Raw genomic sequence first — 12971 nt, forward strand, 5'->3', positions numbered from 1 at the left:
CCCTCCGTTTCCCACGTGTGCCGTACGCTCGAGACGAGCCGGCTGTTTCTTTGAGCCTCCTGCAAGCTCTAAAATTTGGCGGCCTTGGATGGGTTGCGCTTTGAAGCTTCTAAAAGAAAGCTGCCGACTCATCAACGTTAGCCGATCAAAGCAGCGACACTCAGATCAATGGTACGCGCAAGGTAACTGCAATGTAATCGCACGTGTGGTCCAAATCGACCGCTAACAGAAGAGAAAGAAGCGTTATCGTCTGCAAAGGAAGAGAGGGCGACAGAGAGGCAGCGTTGAAGGTCTCTCAGATGCTGTCGGGAAGAAAAAAAAGGCGAACAGGAGCGGTGGGGTGCGAATGCCGCCGACGGGCTGTCGAACAAAGGGCGGATATGGTATCTGGTTCTGGCCAGTCCGATACGAGCACGCCATCCAAGGGAGCTCTATCGGTGGGGTCTGCCGCCGCGCACAGCTCTGCGTTTACGATTTCCACCCAGGGACAGAACCGTGTCGTATTACGTGCGGCATGGATAGTCGCCTGTCCCACTCTGGGGGTTGTAACGTTACTGAAACGAATGCCGAATTGGACTGATTGATTGAAGAACGTGTATTGAGAAAGGGCTTCGAAGGAGAAAAGCCAATGTGCTAATGAGAAAAATCAACGAGATAAGCCAATATGTCAACGAGAAGAGTCAATGAAACGAGCCACAAGAAAAGCCAGTATGTCAATGAGAAAAGCCAATAAGGAAAACCCACGGATGAGGAAAGCCAATGAAAAAAGCCACCGGAAAAGGAAAGCCACTAAAAAACCTACGCTAAAAGTCCATATCTCAATAAGAAAAGACAACGTGTCAGTGAAAAAAGTCAGTTAAGCCTGATGGCAGAGACGCGCGGTATATCTTAAAGATATACCGAATGGCAAAACAAAACAAAACAAAAAAACACGCCATCTTTGAGGGGACACAATGGAAACCGAAACGTGGCGTGATTTTTCGCTCCGGAGCAAAACCGGGCACTCGACTCAACAGCTTTCGGTGTCGGCTCATCCAGGCCAGACGCCAAACGTCCCTATTACATTTTCACCTAAGGTGCTAAGCATTTCTTGAAAGCATACCCTATAGTTATGGGGAAAAAAGCCGCCGCTGTGGCTCAGTGGTTAAGGCGTTGTGCTGCTGAGCACGAGGACGCGGGTTCGATTCCCGGCTGCGGCGGCGCTTTTCTGATGGAGGCGAAAAGCAAAAATGCCTGTGTGTACGAGATTTCGGCGCACGTTAAGGATCTCCAGGTAGTCAAAATTAATCCGGAGCCCTCCACTACGGCGCGCCTCATCGCCTGCGTTGCGTCGGCGCGTTAAACTCTACAGTCAATCATCACAGGCTCACAATAAAGTTTTTCCTCCTCCTCCTCAAAATCAACTAGTTATGGGGAAAAATAATCACGGTAGATATACTCGTAAGAAATTAGATTGAAATGGCAATGAAGACAGAACACAATTTTGCTTCAAACAAAAGATCTTCATAGCAGAGCAACAAACGTGCCAAGTTTAATAAAAACTGCATCTAATTAGGTTTGATAATCAGGAAAAATGCGCCCATGCATGCACCACGTACAGATGGTTAAACAGCGAAGTTGTGCCTCTCACTTAGCTCGCCGCCCGCCCACCCTGCTGCGAGAGATAAACGCAGCCAAACTCTCCTCCGTTACTTCAACTACTCTCCGACCTGTTTTTCCTTTCGCGTATGCGCCCGGGGTGTCTCGGGATGAGCTTTCTGCGTACACGGGACCGCCGGATTTTCCTTTAGCCATATAGAGCTTCGCTTGAAAACGTAGGTGTTCGAAGATGCGAGGTCAGGAAAACCCACCACTGTGTTAGGGGCCTTGATATTGCTTGTTTGCTCGCAATGCTCGACCAGGAACCGCGAGCGCATTACAAGGGGGACACTAAAAGTATTGCGTATTTGATAAGAAAAACACGAGCACTACCCAGACCTCTAGCTTTGGCATACCTGCCACCAATCATGCGTAGCCAGGAATATTTCTCGGGGATCGTGTTATACGTCGCAGGCAAAAGAGAGAGAGAGAGAGAGAGAGAGAGCGAAAAGGAAATATAGCCTGCGCGAAAACATTTCACTTTCTTTTTCTTACCAATTTTTTTTTTTTTTTACATATTAATATACCGAACAGCGTGGATGAAAAACAGGCCGAAATGCTGGGGGGACAGAAATGCACCGCTCAGAAAATTACGGGGGGTGTTCTGACACCGAACCCCCCTCGCTACGCCCATGCCTGCCACGAGCCTTCTCAGAGCTTAAGTTTGTCTGTTCAGGCCAAATGTACATATGTCGCCAATCGCACTTGACGTGCTATTTCTAAGATCATGTTGCACCGAAGCCCTCCTTAGGTATGGTGCACATGCTACGCATGCACTCCTCAATCGCAATATATATCCCTGAGTGTTCCTTCGTTCTTCGAACTGCATTATCACGACTTGTTGTAGTAGTGTTTTGATGGTTGAGATTTTGATAAAAAAGAAAAGAAGTCTTTTTTTTTTTTTTGCTAAATAACTTTCGAGCGTGCTCCTGTGACGGTTGAAACCGTTATGAACCATTATTTTTTTTGTTGTTGTTCTGAAAAAGAGTACTAGCTCAACCATTTCTGCCTCAGCTGTAATAAAACGATTGTACCATCACCGCAGCTGAACCAATTTTGAACCGTTATACTCGGAGGGACATTAGAACTGGAAAGGAAGCCACTTTATTCCCACACCCTGCGCACCAGCGGCTGACGGTCAGAAATGAAGTTCTGTTTATCCGAAGAAGATGGTGAGGGATAGGTGGGATATTGGATAAACGTTCCTGTCGGCAGACTACTTTACCGCAACTGGATTTTGATAACTTGTCATACGTTTGCTTAGTTGGGCCAAGAACCTTGTTTAATGATTGCACTTTCACAATATTTTTTTTTCGTTTTTTTTTGTACATAACTTAGCACAATGATAGCACTGCTTAGCACTTAGCACTACTTACTTCTCCTTTATGCCATCTGAGAAAATCACGACTCAACATGTCGGCGGTATCGCGCATGTTCCCTGTACCAGCATAGATGCAAATGTTCAATGGAATCGAAATTACTACGAGGGGATAACAACCAAAACGGATATGAGAGCGTGGCAAGGACCATCGCGCCTAAACCATTGACTTACAAGGTTTGACGTTCGGCTAGTTGGCTACACATTACTTCTTCGAAAACAGGGGACTGGGACCAAAGAAGCGATAAAAGGAGGGCTGACAAAACGCAGGAGAAAAAAAAAATGGCGCAGCTAGCACTAGTGGTGCAAGGGTGGAGAAACAGCCGAGCTGGCGGCCCCTCTCCCTTCGGCGGAGACCCGGCTGTTGCACCTCTCACGGGTTTCCGAACGTGCCGCTGAAGGTTCTCCATGACTGGCAGGCCCGGATCGTTTTGTCTGCCGCCTTTCGCATCTCTCCCAAAGTGGACCGCGTTAGTACGCGCAAGAACCCGCGGCAACCGGCTTCGCGAAATCGGCGTCTGTAGCGCTAACTCTTCGTCTGTGCTCCCCACTTGAGGCGCGAACGCACGTGAACTGGCGACGAGAACAGCACGCGAGAGATCCGGCCACGAACGCTAGGCAAAGTGTTCTCGAATTTCAAGCTGGCCGACGCCAGGCGCTCCTCAGTGAGGCGTATACGCTCGCGTGCGCTCGCTATTTTTACCCGGTATTTTTGCGAGCTCCTCACGTGGCGCGAGCTTGGCCGACGCCGGGAGCTCCTCATGAGGCGCACGCTTACGTACACTCGGTCTTTTTTCTTGGTATTTTTGAAACAGCTTTGAGCTGTTAAAAACGATTAGGACTGACAATAAATAGACGAAAAACACAAGATGTAGGCTCGCATCGGTGCCAAAAGGCGAACACGCCCAAAGAGCTGATAGCGGTGACAGAACCTGATGGACTCAACGGCGAAGCAGATGGGTTTGAATCACAGGGCCTCGAAACACCCATGCAACACCGTAACACGACTCCATGGGTATACATCCTTCGATACTCTGAAAACGCTCCACTCCGAAAGTTTGGCCGCCACCTATAGGAGTCTCGTTGCAATAGTGCAGCTTTCACAACTCGATCCCAAAAACGTGATCCCGGTGATATGGGGCGGCTTTCTGTTTTAAGCTCTAATACCAAGGTTCCTCACAAACTTTTGTTCGTTGCGTTAGCATGCACTCGCTGCCTATGTTTCCATAACTGCTTGACGCCGCTGCGACGAAGCATGGCATCATCGATGACAATACGAATTCTACCCACCACTCCTTCGCTTCATGGCTGCTTTTCCACGCACGATGACTGCAACCGGCCTCCTCCCGCAGCGCCCACACTCCGATCCAAAACGCTGCGCACCGGAGGCCATTCTCAGACGCCAGGCCATTCATCACCATGGCCTTGCCTCGCAAATAACATGTCCGCCACCTCTCGAGTGGCCCGAGACGCTTCTGCTGCCTCCATTAGACAGCATGCGGTGTTGCGCAGCGCAGATGGCTCAGATGGAACTCCGCTTTGACGTAAACGGTGTCGCATGCCCCTTTAAGCATTCTCACCTTCTTACGAAGGAAGTGTCCGCGGACATCCTTGACTTACCTCATCCGAAGAGCAGACTTATGACGACTTGCGGGTTGCCTACGCCAGATTGTTTAACGCACCGCTTTCACCGTGCCCGGGTTTCCAAGGGCTCACGGAGGCTCACAATGCATATCCTGTAGCTCCTGTCCCACCATCCGCGCGAGCTCGGCCACACCAAAGACTTTTTCGTCATCGGTGCCTTCAGCGCCCGACTCGACCAGCGGTCCTGGGCTCTTCGACGACGCACTTCAGGCTCGGAGGCTTCGCAGGCTTCGTCCGACCCGTCTTCAGCAGAGGCGCACGTCTGTCGTCTCAGTACCTTTCGCACCGCAACAGCTTGCTCCGCTGGCCGCATCTTTCGACTTAGTCTACGCGTCTCTCCGTGCGGCCAGCTCAACACTCCACGTGCTTCCTACGCCTTTTCGAACACTGACGGGTCGTGCACCCGCTACGGTTCCTCCCGAGCTCGTCTTCCGCCATCCCCATCAGATGCGAAAGGCGCCTCGTACTGCAGCCACCCCGCCGATTGATGATGATGATTGCTATTGGTTTCCCCTTTGTAGCGGGGTGATGACGTGTCATCTTACCAAAAAGTACTAATATGCCAATGTTTTCCACTCTTGGTTCAATACTAGCGCTGCTTAGGGCAGGCACAAAAAACCTATTAGGCAGAAAATACTTTTTTTTTTCCTGTTACAGGTGGTAGCTGTACTAGGCAATATTCCCCTCTCTGCTTTTCGTCCACCAGCATTCTAATCTTCTTTTCGTCGCCTCAACAGCCTTGAAGTAAATTTCCTCTGTGCTACCCTTCAGTCCTAGGGATTCTGGAAGCCGAATATTTCCCTCATGTAGATTTGGATGGATACCCTCGCATTCTAACTCTATGTGCCGCATAGTTTCTGTTTCTTTTCCGCAGACCACGCATACCCCATCAACGCGCCAGAGGGCTGGAGCCGCCATTTTGTTGTCACAGCACCCACGGGCGCGCCAGCTGCACTGCCTTACACCGCTTAAGCGAATACCACGCACTTCTAACACTTCGTCGCGTCCCCCAGTCTCGACTTTTGTGTATACCCGTGCTCACTGCGGTCCCTCCATTCTGCTACGACCACGTGCTGCACTCTTGTCATGCATGTATACATACGACTAACAGCGGCGACATCCAATTTGTCCGTCACTTCTGATGCGCTGCCCTGGACAGGCCATTGAAGAGCCGGCAAGTGCCACGACACGTCTGGACTCGTGTTAACGCACGCTTCCTACGAAACTGTCTATGGCGCGTATTACAACTGTGCCGACAGCGACGCATCCATGCCGTGGAGGGTCCACGAGAAACTGCACACGTCTCATGCCCCGCTCCACTCGCCTGCCTGCACTTTGGCGCTCCGCTGTTCCATTACGCACGTGGGCATGCCAGCCCATCGTGACACCTCGTTCGCTACCCAACTCCCAGGCTCGACCGCCTGTGGTTTATCGCGGATGCGTTCACCAAGACAGCCTCTCTGCTTGATTATTTTGACCGCGGTCCGCGCATCACGTGACAGGACGTCACCAGTTCGCGCGGGCCGCCGTTGGTCCGGGCAGGACCGCGGCCCTCGCGGGCCAAATATTCGCCGAGGGTTTACCGTCCGCGGTCTCGACGGCGGACCGCGACATCAATCAGCGTGGTCTGACAGCTCCCGCGCCGCGTGGGCGGAGCCGGGTCCAGTTGCGCCAATAGAGAATGGCGCAGGCAGCGCGGCTGTTTCGAAGCGCTCGAAGGAGCCTGTCAATCACCCCCGCTGGGATAGGCGGCGGGCTAGGCTTACAATCGCGACGCATACTTCATCCGCGCTTTTACTAGCGAGTCCTACGACTCTTACTAGTGCAATGCTAGCCGTCATTATCACTTTGTTTCACGCATGTGGACCTCAATTTGCGGGAAGCGTTCGGTTCCAGCGAGCGGTGACGAGCCGTATGCAGCCCGCATCACCCCGCCGTCGCCGCTCGTAGTGTCGCCTTCGTGCGAACGACGCCGGCGGCTGCGTGAGCGCGCCCGCCCGGCTGGCACGCGGGTGGCTGTTACTGTGGGGATGAAACGTTTCGTGCAGGCTTGTGCGTTACAACATGTTGTCGCGGCCAAACGGCGCCTGTGTTCAACCTTCCAGCTTGCGTGTTCAGACGGTCGGCCATTCCCGGTCCGCTCAGCCGGCCCGCCGTGTGGATGCGCTCTGCTCTGGATTCCGCACGCCACAACTTGGTTCCGCAGTCTCAGCTCTTTTCGACACATCCACTTTTTAACCCAGCACGACCTTTTCGGCGCAAAGTAGTCTTCTTCATCAACGTACAAAGCTAACGCCATAGCGGCCAAACGACGCTTGCGCTCTGTTTACATTTCGACTGTTCCAAAATGCGCGCGGAACCGCGAAACCAAGCGCAAAATACACATAAAACATGTACGGAGCGGGCGCGAGCCGTTCGTATGGGTTCGCGAGTTCGTCTGGTTGGAAGCACTGTTGGCACTGTGGTGGAGTGTGTTTCTGGGTTGGACCGCTCTGTCGTCTGCTACGGCGGTCCGCCGTGTGGATGCTCTCGGCGCTGCATCGGACCGCGGCGGGCCGTGACGCGGCATCACGTGACCGATCGTGATGGATCGGCCATCGTCCGTCGTGTGGATCGGCCATTACGGACACGGAACAGGTTCCGTCATGTTTACCCTAAAGTTCCGAGAGAACGCCCTCCCCCGAAACATCGCCCACAACCCTCTAGCGGTGAAATGTTCGGTTTACTATAAAACCCGAAAGCTTCGACGGCTTCGAAAGCCAGGGGAGCTCCCTCCGCGAAAACGTGCCGCGGCTCGATTTTGAACAAAAGAGAGACAACCTTTCCGGTTTAACTGGCGAGATGACGAGGGAGGGGTAGTAGATGGGAAGAATAGAAGAGCGGGGAGTTACCGTCTTGGCATCATTTAAGTGCAGTGGCATCTCGACAAGCCTTGATGGTTCTGAAAACGGCGAGTTCAACCAGCGCCTGGCCTCTGCGAGCACGGAACCGGCGAGGGGACCCGAAGCTCGAGAGAGCATGATGGACGAAGCGCTGCAGCTCGTGTTTGACAGCGCCGCATCATTCGGCGGCTTTAGCGAGGGTAAGTGAACAAAATAAACGTGAATCATCTATTCATGTATCGATATAGTCACTTACTTCTCCCTTCCGCACTTGGACCGAAAGTTCACCCGTCTCGTATTTTTTCCTCGATATCTCCGAAGTTTTGATTGCCGTTGCGGCCACTTTTTTGTAGTTTATCGCATTTGGCCTGAAGGTTCGCCCGTCCCGAATTTTTCACTTGATATATCTCTGTAGTTTGGGTGGGCGTTTTTCCGGAACTTTACAGTAGTTGTTACAACACCGTACATACCGCTGTTGAGTAGAATCCACCGTGTATACGTTGTACATGGCTACCTGTAACTTTTTGTTCACAGCGTCGCTGTACATATTTTCCGGACATTGTGTACATAGCACCCGTGCATGTACCTGCACATTTTTTTTTGCCGTTTGTCAGTCTAGGCGGGGACCATGCAGTGCCCTTCTAAGGTGAGCACTCTCAACTGGAGAGAATAAAGAGCGAGATGGTTCGTGTCGTTCGAAACATGAGCAGCCTAACAGAAACCTTGTAAAAAAAGAGACAAATACCGGCAAATACAGGCACGTCCCTGCTGCATGCAGTGTTACGTTGGTGTTTACACGTATTAACTGCCTCTCCCTGTGCGCAAAGTAGGGAGTGAGCACCAGCCATGCCTGCTGCGTACGTAGCGCCTCAATGTCACGTATGCGCGTTATTTATTTCTTCCTGTTATTCCGCAATGAGGGGATCGAGCACACAGCTGGTGCATCTTACTATGTTCATATTCTGCGGTATTCTAGGAGCAGGGAGAGTACCTGCCGTGCAGGCCACGCACACGAACCAGTGAAGCCAAACTAGACAGGCGCAGCCATACCAGCCAGGCACAAATCTGGGCTAGTGGTTGTCCACCCTTAAGGCGCCCAAGAAACACAGATGTGCAGGCAGTCCTAGGACAAGGGCACCGTTCCCAGCTTAATGATCCAAGGAGTTAAACTTCAAAGGTTGGATCGGTCGCCGATGTCATTGATCGAAGAGATGATCCGATGAAACGACGATTGCTGGCTCGTTGGCCGATGGCACATATATCCGACGGCAGTCTACTCCAAGCAAACTCAAAATGCACAATATGTACACTTTATTTACACTACATGTATTTACAACGTTCAAGGCTCATGATCGCATACAAGAGGTCGGGCAAGGCCCGCGTCGAGCGGGGCTCGCCGCTCTCCAACCCCTGTCTCCTCTGTCTCAATCCTCAAACTCCTCGGTTTTACCAAGAAAACCTCGCCCACAAAAGGGACGTCACAACTTGAGAGTGAGGATGGCTCATTGATTAGCCCACACTAGGCCACTGTGACAAAGCTAGGTGGGTTCCAAATAGTCACATGACCCACCTCTCTCACTCTCATACAGAAACCCAAATGTATTCCGGAAAACACAAATATAACAGAAATGAAAACCAACCAAATAAAAGCAGCCGGGAATCGGCTCTCGGGCGGCACGTCTTAAAGTATTGTCATACCGTGCATGCCTATGCTTGTGCTCCGCTCCGCCAGAATTCCTTTCCTTTGTAGACACGTGGAGCGCCTAACAAAGCCTGGTCGCCTACCTATTGACGCATCACAGCCGCCAAGTCACCATGTTCAGACGTGTGACGAACTCAAACTTCGCCCAGTAACTTTGAGCAGTGCAAGTGTCACAGACAGAGCATCTGGTGGCCTCTTCCTATGTTTAACCCAAGGTTTGACCCCTTAACCGACCTTCAGCTCCCGTCCGCTTCGAGGATTCTCGTGGCGGTAATCGCGGTCGTTAAAATGTCAACGGTGCCCCTCCGCCGGCTTCTCGAACGAACGCAAGGAAATCCCCCTTACCTCCCTTTCAGCCATTATGGAGTGACCGACGCGTTTGTATGCGTCGTGACCCGCTCGTCAGGTGGACACAAGGGCGCGGCGACTAACAAAGAAGCCTCCGCGGTTTCTCCTTACGCCCATGACAGCTCGGCCGGCGTGAAACCAAACACCATACAGGTAAACAAGCAAACAAGCTAACCCCAGCGAGAGATATCTAGTTGACGGGCGGTATTAATTAAAGTGAGGCACCCAAACTTAACACAAGGCCTTATCATTCAAGCAGGCAACAAACCCCGTCCTTGTGGAAACTCAAGCACACGTCGGAGCAGATCCTTCACGTGCTCTGGCGAGTCGCAACCAGGTGGAGAGGGATGGAGGCACAGTCAGGCCTTCATTATCGTTAGCGCCACGTATTGCTCACTTTGCAAGGGGACAAGCGCGATCCACTTTGTTTTAGGTGACCAACAGCCGCGAAATCCTGGAAATGCCAGAGAAACACAGCGCACTTGTGTGGAATAAGCATTCGGTGGCCACAAAGACAAAATCAGTGCCCTTTATTATGCAATGGAATTGTGCTGGGCTTACCTGTCGATTGGCTGAGCTAAGTCTATTCCTCATAGAGTCACGGATACCGATATTGGCTTTGATGGAAGCCGGATTATTAGGGAAAAGATCACTTTCCGGTTACGGTCCTCATAAAAATCCCAGCCTTCCCACTTTTCCACATGGGAGCGCCGCTTTGTATGTTCGACGTGAAGTTCCCCACGCTGTAATATCTGTTCAGGACCTTTGCTCAGACGTCGCCGAAGTTGTGGCTGTGAGCTTGCAAATAGGCTCCGAGAAATTGAGCATTGCATCAGTTTACCTCGCACCACGGAAAAAGGTTGGTGTGAAGGCGTTCATGGAGCAACTCTGTGGCCGTTGCCCAGCACCGCATATTATATGTCGAGATTTTAATGCACACCATCCGCTTTGGGTTGATAAAGCGACAGACGCTCGTGGAAAATATCTAGCAGACGCCATTCATAGGCTGGACCTCTGTGTTGAAAATGATGGCACTCCAACCTTTTTCAGGCCTCTTAGTGGTACTGGTGCACCATTGACTTAACCCTGATCATGGCCTCCGTGATCGGCTGCCGGCGGCGCGCCGTTGCGCCGGAAGCCGATCGCGGAGGCCGTGCCCTGATTTCCACTGATATTCAGTTAGGGTGGAGAGTGGCGCCAGACCGAATGGGTAGTGATCATTACCCTATCTTTATTGACGCAGCAGGATATCGACTACGGGCCTCTAAGATTGTACAGGTTGTCAACTGGGACAAGTACCGATCGGAGTTAGAAGCTGCTTCTGGCAACCTATTAGGCACCATGACAGCAAGCAAGGAAGCGGCGACTACGCTGCTCAAGATACCGAAGCACTTCCCGGTCCCTGACTTAATAATAATAATAGTGTTTATTGATTCCAAAAAACAGAGTACAAATGCGGGTCTGCCAAAGCCACAAGGGCTTGAAGGGCAGTTCCCGGCAGCGCAACACGTCGCAAACCAACAAACAGCTAGGCTTAAAAACCTCTGTGCGGCACGAAGAAGGGCGGAGCGTCTGTTTACGCAGAAGAAAGATTTGGCATCGAAGGCTACTTTCAATGGGTTAAATTCAGCCATTCGGCGTTACACAAATAAACTCTGGCGAAACCAATGGGCGGCATTTTGCGCAACATTAAGTGTATTTACTCCATCGCCACATATCTGGGGAGTGGTGAACTCCCTTCTTGGCAAAACTCGCCCTGGCTCTAACCAAAGGCAAGACTTTACCGTCTCTGGCTGAGGAGTTCGCTGACGTGAACGCATCTTCGACATCACCATGCGTAACAGACGTGTCACTGCAATTACGCGTTAGTGCATCAACGGCTTGCGCTTACTCCTTAGTTTCAGCAATGGATACCCCATTCACGCTGAGGGAGCTTCAAACAGCCCATGCTAGCTTACGGAAACGGTGTGCAGCTGGCCCTGACGGCATCACGAACCAAATGCTACTTGCCATTGGAGTCCCAGCATAGTCTCCTGGGATTCTTCAACCACATTTGACTGGACGACAGGCGACATTCTGTCATCGTGGAAGCTGGCCTGGGTGGTACCGGTGCCTAAACCTAGCAAGGATGCAGCAGACCTCTCATCATACAGGCCGGTGTCGCTTACTTCTTGTGTCACAAAGCTCATGGAAAAGCTAGTCTGTGCCAGACTGATGTGGTGGCTAGAGCATCGGAAAAAGCTTCCTGCCTGCATGACCGGCTTCCGCCAGCGGCTGAGCGCCCAAGTCAGTGTACTGGATTTGGTCAGCCACTTGGAACATAACAGAGCATATGGCTTGTCCACCGTTGCTGTGTTTCTTGATGTGTCTAAGGCATACGACTCTGTCTTGCAAAGTGCTATTCTGAGTCATCTGCAAAAACTGGAGGTGACGGACACCTACTCCGCTTCATTCAAGTCTTCTTGACCGACCGCTTCATGCAGGTGCGGATAGAGAAGGTTTTTAGTTCAAAAAGAACTGTAGTACGAGGCGTACCCCAGGGCAGTGTTCTGTCGCCCATTCTCTTCAATGTAGCCATGGCTGCCCTGCCTTCTACGCTGAAGAATCATCGGTTCAAAAGCTCGTATGTCAATATATGCGGATGACATCTGCATCTGGCTCACCGGATACCAGACGAAGGAAGGAAGGAAGGAAGGAAGGAAGGAAGGAAGGAAGACTGTTGAATGCCTGCAACAGACACAGCGTGTACACTGCACACGGACGTAGCCACTTGTCGATCCCGACGTCAACCCTACTTGGACCACCCCTTCGCTACTCGCTACGGGGTTGGGCGCCGCTGCCCCGTAAGGGAGAAGCGATGGCGTGTAATAGCACATGCGGTTTAGTCTGTTCAAGCGTATCTTTCAACATTAGGGCTGACACTATCAGAGGATAAATCGTGTTTTGTTCTATTTCCTGGTGTACGACGCAGGCCTGCGCACCTCATATAACTGAATGGCATCGCCATCTGCCAAGCTACTCATGTACGATTTCTAGGAATTGTTCTCGATCATAGGTTGAATTGGCGAAAGGCCATCGACTCTATGGTTTCCTCTGTAATGCCCAGACTTAATGTACTGCGGAGACTTGCCGGTGTGACAAGGGGAAATCACCCAGCCTCTATTGTCAAGTTGCACGAAGCCTTGATCTTGAACCGCATGCTCTATCAGCTGCCTCTCATATCGCCTTCAGAGACACAATACGAGCGGTTGGAATCCTTACACAGGAAAAGGGCTTAGGCTGTCTCTCGGCGTTCCTCAAGCAGCTGGAAACAACAAGATCCCCCATGAGGCGCAGTCAACACCTGTCTTCAGGCGTCTCAACGTTTGCTTATGCAAGT

This window comes from Haemaphysalis longicornis, unplaced genomic scaffold (genome assembly GCF_048455015.1).
Source record: "Haemaphysalis longicornis isolate Haplotype H1 unplaced genomic scaffold, Haemaphysalis longicornis Haplotype H1 scaffold_4, whole genome shotgun sequence".
Lineage (NCBI taxonomy): Eukaryota > Metazoa > Arthropoda > Arachnida > Ixodida > Ixodidae > Haemaphysalis > Haemaphysalis longicornis.